We start from the raw sequence: 12,102 nt of genomic DNA, 5'->3' as shown, positions 1-12,102 counted from the left end.
ACTCTTCGTGTGATATTGACTAACTTTCTTTCTGTGGTATTTTTATGCACAATGGCGTTTAGTCTTTCACAAAACATAGCTAACGTAGGGACATTATAACTAGCCACCATACTGATTTACGGTTTTAAATATGTCAAGCGCTTCTTTTTAAAGTCTAGTCCCTGTTTTTATACAGTCTATCATCTATGGTCTGGTCCAGCGTTTATCGGGTTGTGCGTCAGTAATAATGGTCCGTGGGGAAACACGGTGTTCTGTGTGTAGTTACAGTAAATGGACTAAACGAAGCCTCGAGGCAAATAATTAGCCTCGATTTTTTGTATTCGAGTTATCGAGTTACTCGAGGAATTCGAGGAATCATTTCAGCCCTAATGTGAACATAACAGACTTCTCTCAAAAATATTTGCAAAAATTTTACTGAACCCAACCTTTTGAACAGTAGTTCAAGGCAAAATGTGGTGGTGACAATGTCTGATAGGGCAAGTTCTGTCCATATTGTTGAGCCTTGACAACAACACAATTCACCCTCTATACCAGGGCTGTCCAAACTCGGTCCTGGAGGGCCGGTGTCCTGCAGAGTTTAGCTCCAACTTGCCTCAACACACCTGACTGGAAGTTTCTATGCCTAGTAAGAGCTTAATTAGCTGGTTCAGGTGTGTTTAATTAGGGTTGGAGCTAAACTCTGTGGGACACCGGCCCTCCAGGACCGAGTTTGGACAGCCCTGCTCTAGTATTATATTTTAACCATGATTCATTATATTTTGGCACAGTGGGAAATATAACTCCGATTGTATTCGTCATATACACCTAGGATGGCTTGAGGGTGAGTAAATCATTGGGTAATTTTCATTTTTGGGTGAACTATCCATTTAATGTCAGAATAGACCTTACTGTGACAGACACATGTGCTCATAGTCACAACACATCAGTGGTTACTACACCTGTAAATCAAGACTGTGCAGGATCTGGCTGAGGCTGTGGATGTTACTGATGTTGTTATCCAGTGCATTGGCCAGACGAGAGTTGCTCATTGCTTTCATTGCTGTACTCAGGGCCTGAACCAGCAGAGACAGTCCAGTCTGGACCTCCACGGCCTGTTCATGAACCTGGACACATAGATTTACACTATGAATGAGTAGAAATACGTTCTATGTAATACACTGGCTTTAATCGTCTATAAAATACACCAATACTTCAAATCAGGAGGTATCGCTGATATGATGATAACATGAGAAATGCATGGGAAAACTGATAAAAATGGATTTGTACGAGGAATTAATATATCAAAGCCTTTTTAAAGTACCTTTACAAGTAAATATAAACAATAAAAGAGTTTGTGCATGATGTATATTGATGTTTTTGTATTATGTTGTATTACTTATTTGCATAATGGTGGTTTTAAGTATCTAATGTGTATATAAATATGTATGTAAACATTAATTTTTTTTTATATTAAACACAGCTAGTGCATCATGACTCACGTCTATATGTTCCCAAAAAGCAAAGTCAACACTAGTCAGAGGTACAAAGTAGGATTTCATCGCTCCACAGCCTCCTCTGCAACCTCGCTGAGAGAAAAAGAGACAGATGGACTGATGTTTCTGAAAATAACCTGACATGCTGTGTGAAACACATAGAGACCTCACCATGATGACTTCAGAATCTCGAGCTTCTCGTACAAAGTGTTCCAGAACCCTCAGGTCACAGATGGGTCGGAGGGGAGAGACCTGGTTTCCACCCAGCCACACAAACACTATCAAAACCGACACCAGACCTAAACAGACAAATAAACACTGTTATCGCAAATACTTTTACAATTACAGTTGAACCACTGATGTCACATGGACTATTTTAACAAGTGTCCTGCAGAGTTTAGCTCCAACTTGCCTCAACACACCTGACTGGAAGTTTCTATGCCTAGTAAGAGCTTAATTAGCTGGTTCAGGTGTGTTTAATTAGGGTTGGAGCTAAACTCTGTGGGACACCGGCCCTCCAGGACCGAGTTTGGACAGCCCTGCTCTATACCATTTAAATAGATGGTGTTACACATTGATGAGGCTGACAATAGATCAGAACGGACCAGTAACTGCTAATCAGATGGCCTGGCCCATACATCAGTCTATGAATAATCATTAGCTCTACAAATTTACCCATAAATCTGCTGCAGAACAAGCATGCCCTTACAGAAACACTAGCGCAGGCAGGAAAACTCTTCATTCATTTAAACATTGATTTAATATGCTTATTACCAAGACACAAATACACACTATTTCCCCGCAGCAAGCAAAACATGTTACTGCTACACCCTTATCTGCAAATGTTATCAATTCAAAGCAGTTGTGTAGTCTAAACCACAAAGCACAGCACTAGCAACGCCATGGTCATGGGTTAAATTCCAAGGGAATGTGATAAAACATATACCTTCAATGCAATGCAAGTCACTTTGGATAAAAGCATCTGTCAAATGAATAAACAAGCAAATGTAAAAATGTTTTGATTATATGTAAAGCTACCTGATATTTATACTCTATTATTGTTTTTACAGAACGAAATCCACCTTAAGAATACAGATCAGCACCATAACAACCATAAAAAAAAAACAAGCTCAAGTTCAAAATCACAACTAAAATCCAAATTCCCGGTTCTGCCTACCACCGTTACCTGCTGTCCGCTGCCTTTCTCCAGCCGGTCGATCATCTCTTCAAACTGCAGGGCTCCCACGTCCATCTTCTTCTTCAGTTTATTTACAAATGTCTCGTCCTCAGAGTCCAGGTCATAATCCGGCTGTTCGGTGTCCAGACTGAATGCTGTATGTAGCAGGACCAGTTTGGAGGGCGCAAAAAAAGAAAAACAGAGTTAGAGATGTTTTACTGTGAACCAAAACCATGATAAACCAAGTTTCATTGCAGGCTACAAACCATTATAGGTGCAACCCTTAACTTCTGTGTCTATTGAAGCACCAAATTGAATTGCAACCTGTTTGAGCAGACTGACATTGCAACACTGACTCCAATTACATGAGTTTGGGGCTTTTTGTTTGTCTGAACCATCATGGATAATCCTTTTGCTGGTTAGACTTGTAAATAGCATCTTTCCCCACTGACAGCCATTCAATCTTACCTGTATGTTCTGACAAATTATTTTTCAAATAATATATCTGACTAGTTATTTTCTTCTATTACAAGAAGCTATTAACCAGTGCCCAAGTCAGTTCTGAATGGCTCTTAAAAGCATGAAACGAATTTGTTATTCCCTGTCTGCTGCCTTTTGTGTCACAGCTCAGTGAAGTCAGTAGTAAAGGCGTGAAGGACACACAAACCTCAAGCTGAATGAGATATTTGGTCTGGATAAAGGCTGAATGACTCACGCTGTATGTGAATGAGCTGTTTGGGCATCCTGAAGTCCCCCGGGTAGAGGGACTCATAGTAGGCGATGTTGCTCTCAGCCTCTGGGACAGGAATCACCATGTTGTCCCTCTTCTCCCCGTACACCTGCTGAGCAGAGATGGCCCGCTGGAGATGGTGTTCCTACATGCACACACAGAAAATAAGACTTAGCCTAGTTAAATTGCAAATGCAAGTGTGGGGTTTGGCTGGATGGTGACCAGTATTGTGACTGTGTTGCCAATTTAGCCTCTTCCCCTGCCACTTCAGACCTTCACAACTAAAATCCAAATTCCCGGTTCTGCCTACCACCGTTACCTGCTGTCCGCTGCCTTTCTCCAGCCGGTCGATCATCTCTTCAAACTGCAGGGCTCCCACGTCCATCTTCTTCTTCAGTTTATTTACAAATGTCTCGTCCTCAGAGTCCAGGTCATAATCCGGCTGTTCGGTGTCCAGACTGAATGCTGTATGTAGCAGGACCAGTTTGGAGGGCGCAAAAAAAGAAAAACAGAGTTAGAGATGTTTTACTGTGAACCAAAACCATGATAAACCAAGTTTCATTGCAGGCTACAAACCATTATAGGTGCAACCCTTAACTTCTGTGTCTATTGAAGCACCAAATTGAATTGCAACCTGTTTGAGCAGACTGACATTGCAACACTGACTCCAATTACATGAGTTTGGGGCTTTTTGTTTGTCTGAACCATCATGGATAATCCTTTTGCTGGTTAGACTTGTAAATAGCATCTTTCCCCACTGACAGCCATTCAATCTTACCTGTATGTTCTGACAAATTATTTTTCAAATAATATATCTGACTAGTTATTTTCTTCTATTACAAGAAGCTATTAACCAGTGCCCAAGTCAGTTCTGAATGGCTCTTAAAAGCATGAAACGAATTTGTTATTCCCTGTCTGCTGCCTTTTGTGTCACAGCTCAGTGAAGTCAGTAGTAAAGGCGTGAAGGACACACAAACCTCAAGCTGAATGAGATATTTGGTCTGGATAAAGGCTGAATGACTCACGCTGTATGTGAATGAGCTGTTTGGGCATCCTGAAGTCCCCCGGGTAGAGGGACTCATAGTAGGCGATGTTGCTCTCAGCCTCTGGGACAGGAATCACCATGTTGTCCCTCTTCTCCCCGTACACCTGCTGAGCAGAGATGGCCCGCTGGAGATGGTGTTCCTACATGCACACACAGAAAATAAGACTTAGCCTAGTTAAATTGCAAATGCAAGTGTGGGGTTTGGCTGGATGGTGACCAGTATTGTGACTGTGTTGCCAATTTAGCCTCTTCCCCTGCCACTTCAGACCTCTTTAGCAAAAAAAAAAAAAAAGGCCTAGTGACAACTCTAGTAAATATATTGTATTCATCCCATTGTCTGACAACAAAAACAATTTTACTGCAAATTTGCCTGTATTAAAAATTAAACAAATATAAAAAGCTGACACTAGGCAGAATGCAAATATGATGTAATCTGTCAATAATATGCTAATCAGCGAATGACATTATTTAGCAACTTTGAGCAGGTTACTTTCCATTGAAAGAAGTTGGCAATAGTTCATCTACCATTTAAACAAACTCTGAAGATATTATTTGGAGTTTCACACTCATTTCACAGCAGCATAAGAACTGAATTTCAACCACACTAAAAAAATAACCTCACACACCATATAACAGAATCTTAATGTACAAAAAAAAAAAAAAAAACTGAAAACTAATTTCTATTGCACTACTCTTGCTCTTGGCAATAGCCAACAATACATTGTATGGGTCAATTATTGATTTTTCTTTTATGCCAAAAATCATTAGGATATTAAGTAAAGATCATGTTCCATGAAGATATTTTGTAAATTTTCATTCGTAATTAAATCAATACTTAATTTTTGATTAGTAATATGCATTGCTAAGGACTTAATTTGGACATTGTTTTGCACCTTCAAATGATTTTCAAACAGTTGTATATCAGCCAAATATTATCATATCCTAACAAACCATACATCAAAGGAATGCTCATTTATTCAGCTTCCAAAAAAATGACCCTTATGACTGGTTTTGTGGTCCAGGGTCACATAAGATATAGGCTATCATAATGCATTGCAAAATATAAATGCACATTTTAATAAAAAAAGATAAAATATTATATACACAATCATCATGCATTATGATATTTTTGCTGGATAATTACCTTTTTTTTTTAATCCATTTTGAGCTTATTTAGACTGCCTTATTGTGCATAATTGTTATTTTTTTATAATTACCAAATACTGCACATGTAAATGCAAAATAGATACAAGCATTGATGCATTCATGCGAGACAGAAAAGCTATATACATACACAAATACAGTGATATATAAAATGTAGCCCTAAAAACCAAATAGCTGTAATAGTTGTCTCTCATTTCTGATAAATTCAGCACATCTCAAAGCATCACAACAGTAAAAGTAGTAGTTTAAATAGAAAAGACGCTTTAATATGCAAATTGAAAACAGCACAAGCCCACTGTCAGCACAATAAATAAGGTACCACTTCTAAAACCACCAAAACATAGATACAGACTGTACTAATCGACAATTGTGACCGATGCCTAGCCCCCTCCAAGGAAAGCCCTGACACAGCAGAGCTGGATCTGTCAGATGCAAACCGAACCAAAACAATTACACGTGCTCAAAAACAACAACACTCCAATCCAGACAGCAGACACTGACCTCTATTTCATTTATGCAAAAATTAGGTAATATTGTAGTCTATGTACACATACACAATCACTGATTGTTATACCGATATAAAATGATGTGCACTGTAATGAAAGTCACATCCAGCATTAAAAATCCACATGGATCAACCACTAATTTAACCAAGCACATTATTTGACAGCCTGTGGCCACTCTGACCCCCAGATACCCCATTTTTAGTATATCATAAAACACTCTGAGTGGGACAGCGGCACCTTCACTCCACCGTCTCGCACACAAACACCAGAGAGAGCATTACTTTTGACACCTGCCCCCGAGTGCTGAGGTTAGCCAGCATTTTAACACCATCGCTGTTTGACAGACATGTTTACATTTGCATATATTATCAGAGCTGTGCGGAAAATGTGAATCATTCTCATTCTAGAAATATGTTAAAAATCACATATGTGGAAAGACTACAGTTCAGTTTAAAACATTTTGCTTTATTTTTATGCATTATGAGAAACAAATACAAAAATGCAGACGAATGTCATGAGGGAACTAATTTAGCTTTAATGGATCTGATATAAATATTTCCACATTAATAGCTGCTGAAAGGTAAGACCGCTTTTCATGAGAGCTGTGCATCATGTTTGCTTGCATGATGTGGATGTACAGATGAAATGCAGCTGTCAAGAGCTCCAGTTGCTTGTGTTGAGAAAACAAAACAAGGCCCTCGTGCGCCCCTGCACCAGTCAGACGGATCATTGCATACACCTAAACAGACCAGTAGGGCCAGATAGGCCTCCTCTCTCAATTCAGAGATGCATTCACTAATGCATTTTACAATGCACATAAATGCAAATGCTTCTCAAGAGTACCTTGATTAGAAACACATCCAATTACAAAGAAATATACTAATGCTTTAATTGACATGACAACTATTCTCACTGAAGTTTATGGCTCTTTAGAAAATAAAACTGCCATTTTGAAGCGTTCAAATGTGAGACACAACACTGCAGATTGTTTTGCTGGGTGTTAATTGGTGATTGCAGTATATGTACGGGCGCAGACATTGGCGCCCCCTCAGGTCAGCGCGCGGTATTGCACCTCGACGGAGCGCTATGATAATCAACAAAATGGTGGCTTTGCCCGTGGTCACGTGACTCCTTTGTACTCCGTAAACCGTCTACGGACAAAAATACTGCGTATTAATCACCTCCGAGGTTATATTTGTACAGAAAAACGTCTAAAGTTTGAGCCCAAAATACGAAACCTCGGCCGTCTCAGACCCTAGCGACGTATTTGACGCTTTTCTGCAGGAGAAATGGCGGCCATTTTGTGTACACTGGCGCAGAGAAGCAAGGGACGCGCCTCTGAGAATAAAAATGAAATTATTTTCAAAATACATGACTCTGAGCAATAAAACGTACCGATTCCTCCTCTTTCTCCATCCCCGTGGGCATCTGTGGCACTGCCCGGTTAATAGACGCATATTCGTGCAGGTCAGGCAGGTCCTCGCAGCGGAAGACGGGTAGAGGCTTGGAAGAGTCCAGCGCCCGCGCCCGAAACGACAGTTTACTCATTTTTCTTTACAATTCGAGATGCAGCATAAATCTATCCGATCCCCTAATGTTCCCTACCGGTCCGATTAAAGTTCTCATGGATGATGCCGGTTCGGTGTCCAGCAGCGCACGGGTCGCTCGGTGGAGCTGGCGGGGCGGGCGGAGGCGCGAGGCCGGGTGTGGGTCGCTCTCTCTCGGTGTGTGTTTCCAGAGCGCTCCGGTCCCTGATTCCAGGCTCAGTGCGCCATGGCCAACATGGCGGACATTAAAAACACTCTTTAACGGTCCGCTTGTGTTCAGCGGCCCAACCCCCCGATCCCAGATCAGCCATTCCCACATGGGCTTACAACGCATGCGCTTGTGGCGCGCGAAGAGACGGGGAGGGAGTGAAAACCACACCCATACCTTCAGCAGAGCGCGCCTCTTCAAAAACATGTCTTTCACCGCTGTGCTGGAGAATTTAACTGATATGGGAAAAGGACGACAGAATAATAAAGTCTATACAAAGACGCTCGTTCTTAAACGATTAGGCTATTTGGCTGTCGATTAAGTGCTTTTCTACTAGTCAGTGACAGCACAAGGCAAAAACAGGTGACCTAATGACAGAAAAGGTGCGTTTCAATGTTGAAAAAAAAATTTTCACGTAAAAAAAATATATAAAAACAAAAAAGCGAAGTATAGACTTATCCAGCTTCCTTACAGAATCTAGTTTCTTTTCACATTTTTGTCACAAAACCTTTCTAAATTAGCTGTAAAATTAATAATAATAATAATGTTACATTTAATATACTCTTAATGTAACATGCCTTTTCCAGGCAAAAGTATCGATTTCTTAAAAAAAAAAAAGTATAGATTAAAAAAAGGGTTTCAAAACAATAAAACTTTTGAATATTAACCCTACTACTTTGAAATTAAATATTGGAACTAGTTATCAAGTTAATCAAAATGCTTGAAGGACTGCTTTAAAAATATTCTTCACCCAGTTAAAAAAAATGCAGTGGATATTGGCCAAGAAAAAAAGCTAAAAAAAAAAAAGAACTGTAAAAGTTAGAACTATTTTTATGATTTAAAGTAAAATCATATTTGATGTTTGACGTATTAAGTTATTCAATCATCCTTCTGAATTGAGATTACTTTTTTAGGTGAACGTCTGGTTTGTTACTGACCTAATTCATTACATCATGTCACTTCAGAGTAACCCACTTAACTAGCAACATTCCTTTAATCAAGTACTTCTTATACAATGATTTGGCAGCTGCATAAAATGTAACCTTACTTCTACCAATAGGTTAGGTATATGTATGTTTATATACAGCACTATGGTCCTGTGAGGTGCAACATTTTGTTCCTTTATATGTCCCCACACATGGCAGAATGACAAAGCTCACTTGACTATTTTCACAGGAACATCAGGGAAGCATTGCAGCTTATATCAAAGACGTGAACCTTTTTTAAATTCCAACCAAAGACGACAACAAAGCCATAATTTCCCTTGAAAAGGATCTTAGTGATGTTGCAGCACAATCTCAAACACTATTCCCACTAGAAGCAAAGAGACAAGTGCCTCATGGCGGTAATGAGATGCCCACAAGATCACGTTTCACTGCAAAAACATTCCCCATTCCCCTTCTGTCTGCTAAAGCATTCGTATATACTTTCTCCTTCGTACATCAATGCACTTACATCATAACAAGACCACAATACATTAAGCAACAAAAATATACAGATTTGACAGTGTGCAACTATTAAAAGCAATGAATCAAGAACATATGATGAAATCACATGTGTTTATGTAGGGATTTTATAATATGCAAAGATAAAGCACCCCAGATACGATCTAGTACAAGTGTAGTTTTACCTCTGCTCCCAGAAGACCCACACCGCCGTACCCGTCTGACCCTCCAGAGGGGTAACAATCCGTCCGGCATCGTCCATCCCTGTCACACACATTGACATAAACAAACATGAGCAATGACCATGACCATACTCTTGACCTCAAGGGTGAAGGTGTTGCCATATCTCTAGGACAACAGCCAAATTATGACATAAGTGCAAATGCACACAGCTTTCTTGTACCAACAAAGGGGTATATCACTGCTCCCTGTTGTTTCCTACCTCGAATTAATAAAAAGCAAATCTGCAATAGCGCCACCATGTTAAAACACTGAACAATAACGCATTTTCGCTCGCTTCGCGCAAATCCGTTTGACCGTTCACAGTTATGTAACTCCAATCCGGATTCTACGTAAACGAACAACGAAACTCGCGGAGCGGAAGAGCATATAAAAGCTGCTCCTATTTTGGCTAACCACGGAAAAAAATATCTGACAGAACAAAAAACGAGTCGAGGCAAGCTTTTAAAGAGGATGACACGTAGACTCGCAGTTAATGTGCGGAGATGATGCGGCCATCCGCAGTCAAAGCCTTCTGCAGATATTTAACCTGCGCGAAAAGTGCACCTTCGGCTTTGTTTCAACCCCCAAATAGCTCGCGAGCGATCATACAATTCCGACATTTTCTCAAAGTGTGCCGTTGTCAAGACAGAGCTTGTTTAGGAAGGTATTTTGAGTTTATTTTCGGGGCTGATGTGACATAATGATGTTGGGAATATGCTGACGCTCGCCTGCCAAGTTCACAGTTGGACTCGCTCATGTTATCAAAACGACATTAATCGATCAATCCACTTTAAACGGGAGGCAGACAGATAGTCGAGACTTACCAGCTCTAGATCCAGAGATCTCCACGGGTCTGTCCTGGATTTGCCACATTTCAGTGTTTCAGACGGCGTAACTGTGTAACGCATCAAGGTGGTGTTTGGCAAACAAACGGCACAGTCGTCAGACATACTGTCTCTCTCGCGCGCGCCCTCTCTCGCCTTTGCCTTCCGTTCGACACAGCGATTAGAGGATCTCCTCGGTTAAATGAAGACATCGCAACCCCGTTAAGAGATCCGGCAGAAAAATGAAGGAGTTATTTGGGTCAGATTAAGGCTGTAAGCAGACCCCAGGGACAAGTCCGAGACTGCCACAGGGTTAATAACTTTGCAATGGCAGCGAGACGCCGCCTGATTGGTCAGTGAGTGGCACCAATCACCTGTGGGAAGCTTCAGGCATATGATCTAAGTAGCAGCAGAAAGAGATGCTGTGGCAGAACTAATTACTGCAAACATACACGTAACCCCTTCTATTGTCTTCGGATCATTTTGACCCGTTTTCGCGTACTGAATACAACTGTAAATACTACGCCGTTTGTGGTAGCAGGCAAAACAAGAACACTAGCAACCGAAATCACAAAGTTGTGATTGTTAAAACTTTACTGAAAAAAAGGTACAAAAGCTGTCACTGAGGCGGTAAGTTTTTGTACAAATATGTACTATTTGGGTACTGATATGTACATTTTAGGTGCTAATATTAAGGTACTTGTATGCATCCTTTAGGGGTAAATTAGGTGTAAAGGTGTACCTTTTAAAAAGGTATCACTGGCAGTTCTCGTACATTTTTACTTGAGAGTGTAGCTATCATTCATGGTGTGAACAACTCTTCAAAATTCACTTTCAGCAGATATATGCATTCACAATTTACAGTTTTGGGAATTGGGAAAACAAAAACATTGATGACTCATCTTGCACTACACAGACTTTTGTCCAATCAAATGCTCTCTAGAATGAGAATGCCCCTCCCCCAAATACAAACAGCCACTGGCTATGGAGAAAAAAAATGTCATCCACACAACCAGACTGTCAAGAATGTGTTTAAGTCATTCTTGAGAAGTGAGACAAACTCTGATGGTGGTGACGAAAACCTGAATTTGTAGTCATTTTAACTATGAAATACATTGAATCAGTCAATTACTGTATTAAAGGGGTCATATGATGTTGCTAAAAAGAACATTATTTTGTGTATTTGGTGTAATGAAATGTGTTTATGCGGTTTAAGGTTAAAAAAACACATTATTTTCCACATACTGTACATTATTGTTTCTCCTCTATGCCCCGCCTTTCTGAAACGCATCGATTTTTACAAAGCTCATCGTTCTGAAAAGCGAGGTGTGCTGTGATTGGCCAGCTATCCAGTGCGTTGTGATTGGCCGAATACCTCAAGCGTGTGACGGAAATGTTATGCCCCTCACCATACTGTTGATGCAGTGTCAGGCCGGAGCCATGATTCAAAAACATGAAAACCCATTACAAACGAGGCATTTCATTAAAAAACAACCTTGCTTTGATAGGAGATATTATTAAGTGTTGCTTTTGATAAAACAAGCTCTTTTTCATCATTAAAAAAAACATTTTTATCCATTTTATTGCATATGAATGATTGAACCCTTCTCTGTGGACACACTGTTTTAGTTGTAGTGAGAGGACATTAAGAAACATAGATTTGGTATAATAATGAGAAAATTAAATTGAAGGTGATAATTGTATTAAATACATTCTATTATTAATCCCTCATGACATTTAAAATTGAATATATTTTTATTTT

The 12,102-nt window shown here is 40.0% G+C and overlaps 1 pseudogene; it reads right to left on the bottom strand.

The window, feature by feature from the left end:
- Positions 1 to 8,001, bottom strand: part of LOC107749172 (enhancer of polycomb homolog 1-like) — a 28,477-nt pseudogene extending 20,476 nt beyond the window's left edge.
- Positions 8,002 to 12,102: the final 4,101 nt, after the last annotated feature.

Source organism: Sinocyclocheilus rhinocerous, unplaced genomic scaffold (genome assembly GCF_001515625.1).
Source record: "Sinocyclocheilus rhinocerous isolate Xijiao unplaced genomic scaffold, SAMN03320098_v1.1 scaffold919, whole genome shotgun sequence".
NCBI lineage: Eukaryota > Metazoa > Chordata > Actinopteri > Cypriniformes > Cyprinidae > Sinocyclocheilus > Sinocyclocheilus rhinocerous.
This window is presented reverse-complemented; position numbering and strand designations above follow the sequence as displayed.